The 13,773-nt window shown below is 32.9% G+C and overlaps 1 long non-coding RNA gene across 1 annotated transcript in view; it reads left to right on the top strand.

The window, feature by feature from the left end:
* Positions 1 to 2,125: 2,125 nt before the first annotated feature.
* The window catches only part of LOC113498433, a 33,865-nt gene continuing 22,217 nt past the window's right edge, over positions 2,126 to 13,773 (top strand). Inside the window, exon 1 of the long non-coding RNA XR_003401022.1 lies at positions 2,126 to 2,414. This is a non-coding gene — a long non-coding RNA (uncharacterized LOC113498433). The remainder of the gene's footprint in view (positions 2,415 to 13,773) is intronic.

Below are 13,773 nucleotides of genomic sequence, written 5' to 3'. Positions count from 1 at the left end.
CACAAGATCTATTTTTAGTGAAGAATTTGCTTACAGTTTAGAAATAGTAATTCACATTAACTTCCGGAGTCCCTTTTTCTAAAACTGTCTCGAGTTGCCTTGTCTTGACTTTAATATCGATGGATTTCAAACGACACTTAGAAAAAAAAAACCCTGTTTTATGCTGTACCCAGAGGAATCTAGATATAAAACAACATTTAAGAACGTTACAGCCGACTATTCTTGAAATACATAACATTTTCAAGGCAAATCTGGCTTCATTCACAACTTAACTATTATAACCAAAATATATACCTTTACTTTAACAAAGATTTTCTTACATACGTGCTATTCATCTTTCAGAGGCTCTATTTCGTGTTTAGAAGTGAACAGATGGTTAACAACTAAAATTAAATTACCCAGAATCTACAAATGAGGATGTATTTATGACAACAATCTTTGTTTTTGTAAATTCGCGTGACGTTGCTTCTGTTAGTTCTCAGAATACTTGACGAGGAAGTGGCCTAACACAAACACATGGATATTGTTATTATACCTAATAATATCTTGAATAGTCTAGGTCGTTGTTGAAATTGTTTTAACCCTCTAAGGAACCTTCACAGTAGCCTTTAAAATAAAAACTCTAAATAAACAATTACTTCTCAAAATAATAATATTTTTTAAGAACTCACAGCAGAAGCAACTTTAAATAAAACTACTGAACTCAAATTGATGGATTCTCAACTTTTATGGTTCCAAATGACAGGTATTTTACGTTAAATGAAAAAAGAATAAACATAATCGGTTAATCCAGTCCGAAGTTCTGAGGTAGCAGATTTATAAATAAAACAAAATAAAGACGAATTGAGAACCATCTTCTTTTTTAATTCTGTTAGAATAGAATCCGTTCCGGTAGAATGTGTTTTAAATCTATACTAATCTATATCTATACTAATATATAAAGCTGAAGAGATTGTTTGTTTGTTTGTTTGAACGCGCTAATCTCAGGAACTACTGGTTCGAATTGAAATAATTTTTTTTGTTGAATAGACCTTTTATCAAGGAAGGCTATGGGCTATTATATAACATCACGCTGCGACTAATGGGAGCAAAGATACAATGAAAAATGTGGAACACGAGGAAAATTCTAATCACGTGGACGAAGTCGCGGGCAACAGCTAGTTCAGGAATATTTGTCAAACCTGTGCTGTGATAAAGACCAAAAAAGTTCGAGTCCTAAAAAGAACTAACCATCTCGAAAACCCCTAAAATTAATCATGAAAACTGCACCTATACCCGTAAACCAGAGAACTAAAAAATAAAACAAAAATACAACAACCAATCAGATGATTTTCTTATCAGCAAGACACGTGTATATAAATCACAATAAAACATTATCTCCGTGCAGTCACCACGCATTATTTTGAAGCAATAAGAGCCCCGAGTTGTACGTACGTCACAACTCATGAGTCATATTAGTTTTCCACGGTACATATTGCCTCAAGGATCTTAACGTTGACGAAATGATCTTCAAGGTTTAAACGACCAATAGTACTGTATAACATGTATTATTATACCTCATTAGATACTTATATACAAGTATTTATGAACAGGAATCGTAAGGAATTGTATGGCAGTCTTTTACAGAATTAGCGTTAAAAAGACAAGCGAGGTACTACAAGGTAAATTGTGTTAGCACTAGTATATTAATTCAAATAATTGTGCATTTATGGTTAAGGATAGATCGTGCTTCTAGATATCCTGGACAATGGTTCTATTCATTCCAACCAAGGACTGCCAACGAAATGAAATGTATTGACCTGTTAGTGCTCCATCCAATACTGACATAAAAATTGGTTAAAACCTAACTAGGTTTAAAAGAGTGATGTTGCAAAAAGTCATGTTAGTATGGTTAAATTAAAGTTTCAAATCGTAATCATTGGGGAATCCCGTTTCGTCATAGAACAATTAAAGATAGAGCAAGTTTTTTCGTATCTACAGAATCATTATGACTTAACAAATTAAATACGCTCAATCATTACGTAATTTATGACTTTATTTTATGCATTTAAATTACCTTTTATTTTTGATAATACACATAAATAAAACAACATACCCAAAGTAAACAATATATAAAATAAAATAAAACAATATACATAAACAAAGTGTTTCATAAAATACAAAAATATTTTTTCACAATAATTCTTTATCTTACTGCTTACTGTTATGATAGTACATAGACCAAGGATAGCCCATGGAAAGAGGAAGCCGAGTACACCTGGTTTTGTTTAAAAATATATATCTAATTTTATTTCTAAAAAAAATTAGCGTCGCGTGTAATGCCTCTTATTTATTCTATTATTTTATTGTTTTCAGATGAAGGGCCACCCTGATTCTCCTGAATGACTTCACTATGAGTAGCTGGCCATATGCAGGTAAGATTATTTATACTTTTTTATTATTACGACGTTTATTTATTTACAACGTTCAACATTTGACAAGTAGGTACTCCAGAAGACTAAGTAAGAGATGGGCTTAAATATCTAAACCTATTAAAATTATTCTTATTTGGGAAAGTAAAAAGGTACTTGTTAAAGCCATTGTACTTAGGCAAAGAGACTTTAATGGTTTCAAAGCGGAATATAATGATTAAGTAAATCGTTAAAGCAACACTGCGGCAATGAAAACTTCTAGTAAACATGTGTTAATTATAATTTTAATCAAACTATTTGAAGCAAAAACGTCAATTATATTCCAACATTAAACCAAAATCAAATTAAATCTAATTTAATTTAAATAATGTATTTCACAGCTATGACTTAAAGAAATTTCATTTCGTCTTTCAAGGCGAGTTATGTTTACACTTCGGTAAATATAAATAGAAATATAGTGATTTAATATCTTGCGGTTTCAGAAATAACCACGTTTTATCAATCCAGAAATAAATATACATCCCTCTTCTCCCTTATCGTAAAAGGTTATTTGAGAAGTCACATATTACATTATTGTTTATTGGCATAAAGTAATCGTACATGTAGATACATTATTAATGATCTGATTTCTGTGGGAGGTATGCATATGTACAAAAGCGGAATAAAACGGTATTGTATATAATAATACTAGCTAGCTCATACGGTGTTTTGACATATAAGTTGTTGTTAGAGATTTTACCGATTTCGTTAAAATTTGAAAGACTTTAAACTAATAATGATAAAATAACGTAGGTTATTCGATTTTTTAAATTTATTAATTTCAGTGTTAAATTTCTGTAAAACATGATTCTACTATTCATTTGAATAACAACCGGCCATCTTACAGTAGCCATACACAACAGTTTAACATGTAATTCTAAATGAGACTCAGGGCATCTCAGTAAAACTTTCAGCAACTGCAAACAACTGACATCAAAATAATACTCTCAATAACTCTGAATAGATTACAGCAAATACAAAATCAAAAGAATGACAAGATAACTGAACGTATAAACAAAAGAAAAACTACAATAATTACTACTCACACAGATAATATATTAACAAACGTATATTAAAACCTGTCGTCTATACCACGCTGACTAAAGGACTACCACCACGTTGTGGGACAGAGATGCAGCTAACACACGTAGAGCGCTGTCCCTCTTCCGTAACTACAATAATATAACTATAAGATGTTCTGGTATGATTGCAGATTAGATGCGACGCCTGTGAGTCATTATAACACGCGCTGGCACTACATATATTATGTACCCAGTGTATATGTACCTAGCATAAAATATACATAAAATGTTTAATATGATCTTAAGTATCGCATTTATAAGTTTAATGTTTGTAGCTGTGAAAACATAGCTATGAACTTGTGTTTAGGATATCGATGCTAGAAGCATCTGTACTACAACATACGTGTATAATTTTCAGAGAAAAACTAAAAAACTTCACTAGTGAAATGGGTAAAATTCATGTCCAAAGGAGTCGGTCCAAATAATCATAAAGCGTAGTAAAATGGGAGTCATTGACATTTTTTTAATAGTGAACACTTAGTCAAAACCTTAAAAGTAAAATGATTAGGTACTATTTATTGAAAAAAAAAACAGCCGCTTAAAACTTTCACAGAGTGGAGACAGATAAGGAAAGAAATAACTAAAGAACTATAAAAACTAAATAGATAAGAAATCTTACAAAAAATACTTGAATGTTTATTTATACTCAGTAAAGAAACAGTTAATAAAAACATTGCGTCATATTTATTTATTTAAAGGGGAGTGATAACATTCCTACGAGCATTCCCCGAAATATGAAAGAGATTAAAACTGTACACAACATTGATAATGATGCCGATAAAGAGGTATTCTTCCTATCCGTGCGTGGTATGAGTATGTGTAATATCGATTGGAGTAGGTCTCTTGAAGTTAAAGCGTTGATATTAAAAGATTGCTCTTTTTTCTTCTAATAAATTAAATTATAAACGGTCCTTTAGAAAATACTATTAGTATTTTTGAGATTTAATTAAAAACAGAATCGACAGGAAAAACAAACTGGCTTTAATAATGTCATAAATAAAACGATTCTAGGTTATGCAAGCGAGAGAAGCGCTAAGTTTGTCGAGGGTTGCATCTGAATTGAAATTGGTAAGGACCAAAATTTCACTATACGCTTGTACACTTCACGGATAGCTAAATGATATATGGTAATGATAATGGTCTCCACGCCAAACCCACTGTACGCGACGTGACGCAGTTTTGATCTAAGACAAATATTGGTCTGTAGGACAAGCAATGATGGTGTCCTGTGCAATTGAATTGATAGGTTTTTAAATCCTCCGGTCTTTAAATACAAAACACTTTTAGATTTAGGTCTTAAATTCCACTTAATACTTAAAAAAATTAGTATTCCTTTAGTACGTTGCTGATGACATTCCCATTATCTTGCTCACAATTTATCAGTGGCTTTTAACTACAAATAAATGATATGACATAAAAAAAATATCTGAATATGTGTGATTCATATGTTATCAGATTTTTTAACACACCCACTAAACATTTAAATGGCTTACTAGTCGTTCTAGTACTTGTGCCTGCTACATAGTACCATATTTCGCTGCAAACCATACGATGAACAAACTTAACTTAAAACAATACCATGTTTGTATATCAACTTCTAGCTGTTGCCCGCGACTTCGTCCACACGATCGATTGTATCTTCGCTCCTATTAGTCGCAGCGTGATGTTATATAGCCTATAGCCTTCCTTGATAAATGGTCTATTCAACACAAAAAGAATTTTTCAATTCGAACTAGTAGTTCCTGAGATTAGCGCGTTCAAACAAACAAACAAACAAACACACTCTTCAGCTTTATATATTAGTATAGAATAAGATACAAAATGAAAAAGAACACAAGAAAGTAGTTTTGATGTATAGATTTTACACCCTACAGGGCCCATTCCATTCACCGTAGCAGTAGGTACTACGCCGTAGGGGTTTGTAGACTTATTTTTCCTTTGCCAATCGAGACGTACGAAAAGGTTAAGTTTATTGATCAAAGCCAATAAATGGCAAGTATGAAATTCTGCAAAAATTAGTTAACTGTATAATTTAAAATTACCTTTAAGATGTTTTAGTACAAAAATAATCATATAAGATATGTTTAAAAGGAATCCAACATCAGTCTAAGGGTACAAGATATTATTATACGCCCATGAAACGACCGAATGTTAGTAGGTACCATTTTTTCTGACTTTATTCTGAAAATCTCTCCTATTGTTTTGCAATAGGCGCCAGCGTGGGCGAAAATAGAATAAAGAATAAAAATAGCCTTATTTATTGATAACCAACCTCCATACTCAAGATTTCTTTTGTTTTGTCTATCATAACTTGTCTATCACATGTCGCGGGGGCAGGTGACATTATACGTAATTAACACTATATAGACAGACTGATAAATGATAGCTATCATGATGTTACGTTTAAGTAAACAAAGAGACACCGTCCTCTGTCTAGGTGAACGTAATTCTAGACATATAAAATGTTACGCCTTTTATTTATTGGTCGGTATACATAAGCTTTGCTATACAAATGTTACCTTATACTTAACAATGTTTAGTTGTTTTACATATATTGTGTAATTTTGAAATTTAGTAATGTAAATGTATCAGTATTTTTAAGTGCAAGTGCTTGCTTGTTCACAATTTGAAGTTTAGATTCCGATCGAAGAGTCTATTCAAACAATGTTAATATTGTGTTTGCTGGGTTTTTCTGGCTAGTAACTTCCTATATTCTGAAAACCACAGTATAACCAATTATCTCAGTGAACTAGGAACTAACGAGTTCGTTTTAAAAAGCATTATAATGTACGTTCCATTCAAGGGTTAAAGTATCGCGTTATCGCGGCGCGATATGATAATATTTACACCTACACGTGCAGATAATAGATAAAACTATATACACGACGCATGCGCAAAGTAAATAGGTTATACTACTATATGTGGGAACTTAGGACTAATAGAATAACCGTCAATAGTTTTATTAATTTATTAATTTGTGGATGGTGTATGAATCATGAGATAAGGATGGAAATATACAAACAGATAGTGCCATCTCTACCTTACAAATTTGATACATCTAAAGTTATACTCTATATATATATCTTCTATTACAGCATCTACTATATTTTATACTGTACTGGTTTAAAAAAAATGCACCACTTTTTCACAATATATGGGAAAAGGCTTTACCTGCCATTTTTGCAAAAAAAAACCTATTAGCCTGATTAAATATTGATATATTGCAGTATTGCACTAAAGAGGACATTAAATAAAGCATTGCCTTTAATTATGTTGCAAACTTAATTAACCTTGAATAGGTTATACTGGTTTTGTATTTATTTTAAAGAATCGATTTATGAATCACTGCCGTAAAGGCTCGTTCAGACGACGCGAGGAATATCGCGCGACAATACGTTGTTGACAGTATTTCTCCAAATGCTGACATTAAATGCTCAAACGCACTGAACTGACAAGTCAAAGTAACGTCAGTTGTGAAAAATGGAATAACATTTCAGTATATTCGATGTTTTCGGCGAACTTCATTCTGCTGCGCTAGAACTCATTTGTGTATATAAATCATCTACCCAAACGCTTACAAAAAAAGCGTTCAAATCGGTCCAGCCGTTTAAGAGGGGTTTAGTGTCATACACACGTACGTTTCAATTATATATAAAGTTGTGATGCATATGGCATGCCCTGTGGTAATTACTCTCGAGCCAATTGCCCATCAAGTCCTTTGTAATATATCATGGCCAACAATGTATCGCACTCAATATTTCCCCTATCGTCTAAAAAAGCCTTTAATAAACTTGACAAATACAACCGGATGACATACTGGTTTTTATAATATGGCCGCAAAAAATACAAACGTAAAAAAATGGTTCTCATTGCTTAATGTCACAGAACTTATACATTTGAATAACATAATATGTTTGGAGGCAATCGAAATTATGCCTAAATATAATGTTATTAACGTGTATTGTATGAGTACTTATATATTAATACCACTTTACAAGAGTCGAGAGTGTGTATACTATGTGCAAGTTTTGGCTTTTTTTTTGGACAATATTGAGTACCTATAGTCACATAGTTTATATGAAAACACCTTTCTGGCGGAAGAAGTGGACTTTAGTGGACCGACTGCTATGAGATTTAAGTTGTTTGATTTATGTATCAGATTTGAAAAAAATATGATAATTTAAATACCTATTGGATCATGAATTAATGATAGATTTTGATTTGAAACTTCAGTACTTTTTCTTTGAGAAGACTTACAAAAATATATTGTTTGCCGAATAAAAATATACTCACCCAATTATCCAAAGTTAAAACAATTGAACGTTATTTCGGAGTAGCTTAGTAACAACTGTCTTCCCTTGAGGTGATTGACCCCAATTTGTCCCCAGACCCATCGGATTAATCTATTAGGATTTTGTTTGGAGATCTGCTTGGGCAACAAGAAATCTTCATTAAGGATATCGAATTATTTTTCGAGAACTATAATTTCATGCATTCCCAATGCACAGCAGATAAATATCTACAGAACGCATTCTTATAATTTTTAAGCTTACCGCTTGAGGACAGAATTATTAACTGCTTCCTATACCATATTACCCCCTACACGACATCCCACGACAAAAAAAGCCGTAGTCCCAAGTTTTCGTAACAAAATCGAACAAAACTGTGCAAGTGCACTTGAAATATGTGAGTTGCGCGTCTCAAGGTCAAGGGCGGCACGTGTTAGCAATGGCGGCCCCCTGAGGAGGCGCGGGTCGGTGGGTCCCGTCGTCGAGCCGACTTCCCCACCGTATTATTAGTCACTCTACCTCAACTCACCCTTTCAAGGCTGACTATATTCAACGTCGAGAATTCTGACGCTTTAGAATCGTCGAGATTATGAAAATCGGTGGATGGAATGTGGCAGGATTTTAATTAGAATTATCGTACATTCACAGTCTACAGATTTCAATTTAATTTTCGTCTGTTGCTTGGTATTCTGTTTAAGATAGGTTTGTTTTGACAGCTTAATGTGAGAATGCGTTGTAATTTTCCTTGATTTGAATTACTTAAGTATATGCTATGATTGCTAATACTAAGATTATAATTCTCTATTTCATGTTTATGATTTTCTAATTCCCTAGTTAAGGTAATTTAAAAAATGTGTTAATGTCAGAATAAATTCAAAAATAAAATCATTTTTAAAGCCCAGTGTGTAAAATTATTATATTATTATTTTTAAACTTCACTAAAATTTCATCGTACAATCTGTATCAGAGCCATCTGTGATCAGTTTGCAAAACAAAGTTGGGTCGCCATTTTCAAAGCGGTGCTGCGTCCAAGCCGTTTCACCAAGTTGAGAGTTTCAAACGTTCGCCCACAGGTGGCTCTGTTACAGAATATTGAAAAGTTTGTATTACGGAAGAATACTGGCAACTGGAGTATCCATGAAGGCAAGTACGAGCTAGCTACTTTTTGTAGTACTGACTGGCAATAAAGACAAGAAAAATATAAGAACATGCGAGTTTAGAATTACAATGGAGCTTGAAGATCACCGGGCTATCGAACGACCGGGTGCCACGCTGTGCTCTCTCGGGTATTAGTGCGGAGTGAACACAGCTGGTGGTATCTCAGTTGTTCCCTAGTTCTTCCTCATTCCCACAATCAACCGAAGAACAAGCATTTAGACCGAGAAAAAATCAACAACTCTTCACTCTTCAGATAAAGACACAAGAGCGGCAACACCGGACGAAGAAATGTAGCGCATAGAAAGTTAATAATTAGTTATCACGTGTGAATGTTTATTTCTCATTATAGCACTTTACAGAAGTAATTCTTTGGATAATTTAATTATATTTTCCTTTTTTTACTTAGATAAATATAAAACTGTATGTAAAATATTTTGAAACTTAATCGCAATGGGAAATTTTGTACATAAAATCTTTGTCTGATCATACAACTTTCCTTTGTAATTTGATGTGAGCCATATCCATACTAAAATACCCAATATATCCCACACATAACACCTACCTAGAAGAATGCGTAACCTAAATTTTCATCTGGTTATTTTTAACCTGTCAAAACTGAGCACATGTGGTCCGTCCCTTGCGGTTACCGGCGGTCACCGATATAGATTTATAATTTTGACCATTGGCCTGTATTTACCATTCGATTCTACGATTAGCGCGAATGATGATGTCCCACAGATGTGCGTACGCGCAGGTCTCGCGTGACGTCACACCGTGCGTGCCACTCTTATTTAGCGTGAGGGAAAGTTGTATGATAAAATGTTTGTTGATTCCGTCGTACGAATGTTTTTCTTGAAATTGTACACGTTCGATATAATTGTTGTTTTAGTGCGCTATTATTGCGGCGCTTTCGTAATTATGTTTAATTGTACAATTAAATTAACGCACAACGTTCAATGTACAAGTGTTTTTGTAACTCTTTTTATAAGATATTTAATTTGCCTCATTTTTACAGTGATGCCTAAGTAAATTCATCAAAGTATTTATCGCTTTAAAAACTCAGAGAAAAATATATTACTTTCATTCAAATCAATTAAATCAATCAAATTAAACAAAAATAAACTTTAGTATCTATGATAAAATATGATAGAGAACTGACTCTAAACAAACACTACACAATTATAAAAAATAATACCGTACATCATTCTCTCCGCCGTGAACAGTCACTCACACAGTCCACTCACAACATCAATTACAACTTTATTTTTAACACTAAAAGGTGCAATTTTCAATACCGTGATATAAATGCGGTCGACCGTACATGGAAGTAATACATTTCTTTCTTGTTATATAAACACGTTTTAAGTACGAAGCCACAAGTGCCTGACTTTTAATGAAATACTTTTTACTTGGTTCGAGAAATCTCTCCACCAATTTTAAGAAATTGTTAAGACTAATTGCTTTTTATGTACTTATATTAATTTTATGTTCGCATTTTAATTTGGGTGTATTGTAATGTATATTGATTTTATATTGTCTGTTAATGTAATTGATTTTAATTAATTGCAATTATTGTTGTATGTAACTATAACATAAAAACGTTGATATAAATTAATGATCGTTCTATTCAACACTATGGTTTCTACGTATACCTAACATAAAAATTGAAAGAAGCAAAATTGTATTTAATAGTTTCTTCTAGTTAAAAAAAGTTAAGTCGTTTAGAAACGTTACTTAAAGGTGTAATAATCATGAGATTAGAAAAATGTCATTTGTTTATAAAAAGAATATTAAAGCAATAGAATAATTGACTCTTGTATCACTACTAATTAACGAAACACTTTCATTATGTCTGAATAAATAATAGTATAAATCGTTATATTTCCATTACAAGACTTACCAAAGAAATAAACTTTATCATAAATAAATAATAAAACTATAATGGGAGGTATAAAAAAGCACTCGCCATAAAATTAAAATAAATAAAACTACACGTTAAAAGTAGTCGATATACTGACCTAGGTTATTTGAAACATGTGTGCCAATTTCCTCCTGATCGTTAAACAGTTTTTCCACTCATACATCGCTTAACGTTTCATACATTAAACTACGAAAATATCCAAACCAAAAAAAAATTAAAAAAAGGTTCTGGTACTGTTTTTTTTTTATAACTTTGTCTTGAAATGGTAATATCGAATCAGGCCAAGATCTGTAACTTCTGTCAAGATAACAAGCGTAGTTCCAACTTCCCCCACTGCAATAATTAGCGTTAATATCAGGGTCTCGGTATTCGTCAATCTCGATACGAACGATGACGATGTTTTTTTATACTCCCTCTTGTAATTTAATGAATGATACGTATTAAATATATAGCATTAAATAAATTAAATGCCTGTTTGAAACTTAACTTTTACGAAAATAACGAGCACTTGTGCGAATTCCTTTGAATTTATCCTATCTTTACATATCTAGAACATTCTGCACGGTGATTATTTAAATAGAACTTGTTAAGATATTTTAACATAATATTCACCATATTACTTTGCAAATAAAAATATGCTCAATAATTGCATCATATGTGTCATCAGTGTTTCCATAGCTATTTTTCTTTTATAGATCGACTCCTGACTAAGGTACAATTCTGGAGTAGTGAGGAGTATCACAAACATTCAAGTCACAAGCACAAAGACACCCATACTCAGGACAAGCATTCGTGGATCACACAAAGCTAGTCCTTTGTCCTACGCGGAGATCGAACACGTCACGCTCAAGTGGCTTTAGCGTGGTGACCTCAACCAATCGACTATGTACCGTGCAGTCTTCTTCATTCCTTATTACAATATTTAGATAAACAAACCAAACCAGAAAATCTCAGAAATTACCATTACTAACCTATAAACATGACCTACTTCAATACAGGGAAAACTGTATTACAATATTAAAATTGACCTCAAGCTATCCGGGAAAGGCCAGGAAATGTAGGTCCTCCACTGACCTCCCGGGTGCCGTACTCCGACCTTCGATGAGGCTCGACCCCTCACGACACAGATCCAAAGCCTGATGCGACCTAATTCACTGAAATGAAATATGGGACCCTGAACATCTGAAATAGGTCAGGTCATGTTTGCCGACCTAGATTTATATTCCTATAACCTTTAAATATTGCAGAGGTTCGGGGCTAAATGTAAGCCGAGCTATTCGATAAATTATAAATGTTGGACTGCTCTTGCTACGGTTTTTCAGAGGATGAGAAATCATTTGCAAACTCCTGGGAAGACACATTTAGCTAATAGGCCCGAATTACGTAATGACAGCATAGTTAAAAAGCAATAAAAAAAGTTGTATCTTGTTATCTGAGAAGAATTTTGGAGAAAGGATTAGCCGGAAAATTATTATTATCTTTCAATGACTATCTCGTTTTTAAACATTTTTTTTTATCAAGAATTATTCACGTATGTATATGTCACTAAACTCCTCCTAAAAGGCTGGACCAATTTGAATAATATTTGTGTGCGTATGAGTGACATCCTGGTTTACATTTCCAAAAAAATGGGAAAAATAATAATCGCTTATAATATAATGAAGAACAACGTCTGTCAGATCCGCTAGTATAAATAAGTAATGATTTCTTTTTTTGCTTATTCTTTGCGTCAAATTCTTAAAGTAGATAAGTAAATATGATTAAGTATGCAAATTGACATTGAATTTGACTCCTTGCGGTCAACGTGATTTTGTAGTTAACTTTTTTACAAAATCTTGTAATTGAAAACATATGTATTATTAAAGGTAATCCATATAATAAATCAAGAGTCCTCACAAAATTGTGATGTCTACCATCTTTTTTTAATATTTCGACGACTTCAATAAGGAGAAGGCTCTCAAGTCGTCTATTTTTTTATGTTTCTTACCTCAGAACCTTAAACAAATGAACCAATGTTGTTGATTCTTTTTTCATTAAAACACAGGTAAATTCAGTTATTTAGTGCGATGGCCAATGAAATATACGTGTCTTTACAATGCCTTGGTTACTGAAAATTTCAGTCTTCTAGTTGTATCCACAACGAAGTTACAGGGGGTCGAAAATGGTCTGAATTGCTTCGAGAAAAGGATGGTACGGCCGTGACGCTTTTTTGCTCGACTTGGTGGGGGCACGGCCGTGCCCCCAGATTTAAAGTAGTTTTGTTATAAAAAAATATTTTGTGTATTTTTATTTTTTCACTTAGGAATATTTTAACCAGTAGAGCAGCCAATATAAAATTTTATCTATAAAATAAATTTAAGTTGGTTTTGAAGGCTTCTCAAAATCTATTGACTCTGGCAAGTCAAATAGATTTCAATCAAAACCCTTATTCGCGAATGATTGAACAATTCAATAGATCTTATCTGAAAACCAGTTTAGTAGGCCTTCTTAGAAACCGGTTTGTCCTACGTGGGCTTACAGAATGGCTGTCGCGATTATTATTTACTGCGGTAATAACATTATTAAATACATTGTTGTGTGAAAATCTATGTACAGTTCTGTTTGGAAGACAAAGGATTCTCTAATACTAGTTATTGGTTAGTGTTGTTAGTCAGAGCTTTGGACTTCTTGCGTCATACGATATGTTATGTGAATTTACTGTAAGATCTGAGTTTCAATGTTTTCATTTCTGAAATTATCGTATACCTACTAGCTGTTGTTCGAGGGCTCGCCCCCTAAAAATCTAAAATGATACCACAAGAACAAAATAGGAACATAATTATTCTGTGGTTATAAACTTCCTGTCTACCAAGTTTTATCTAAAACCGTTCAGT

Source organism: Trichoplusia ni, chromosome 11 (assembly GCF_003590095.1).
Source record: "Trichoplusia ni isolate ovarian cell line Hi5 chromosome 11, tn1, whole genome shotgun sequence".
NCBI lineage: Eukaryota > Metazoa > Arthropoda > Insecta > Lepidoptera > Noctuidae > Trichoplusia > Trichoplusia ni.
Note: the sequence above shows the minus strand (reverse complement) of the source record. Positions and strands in the feature narration are given on the sequence as shown.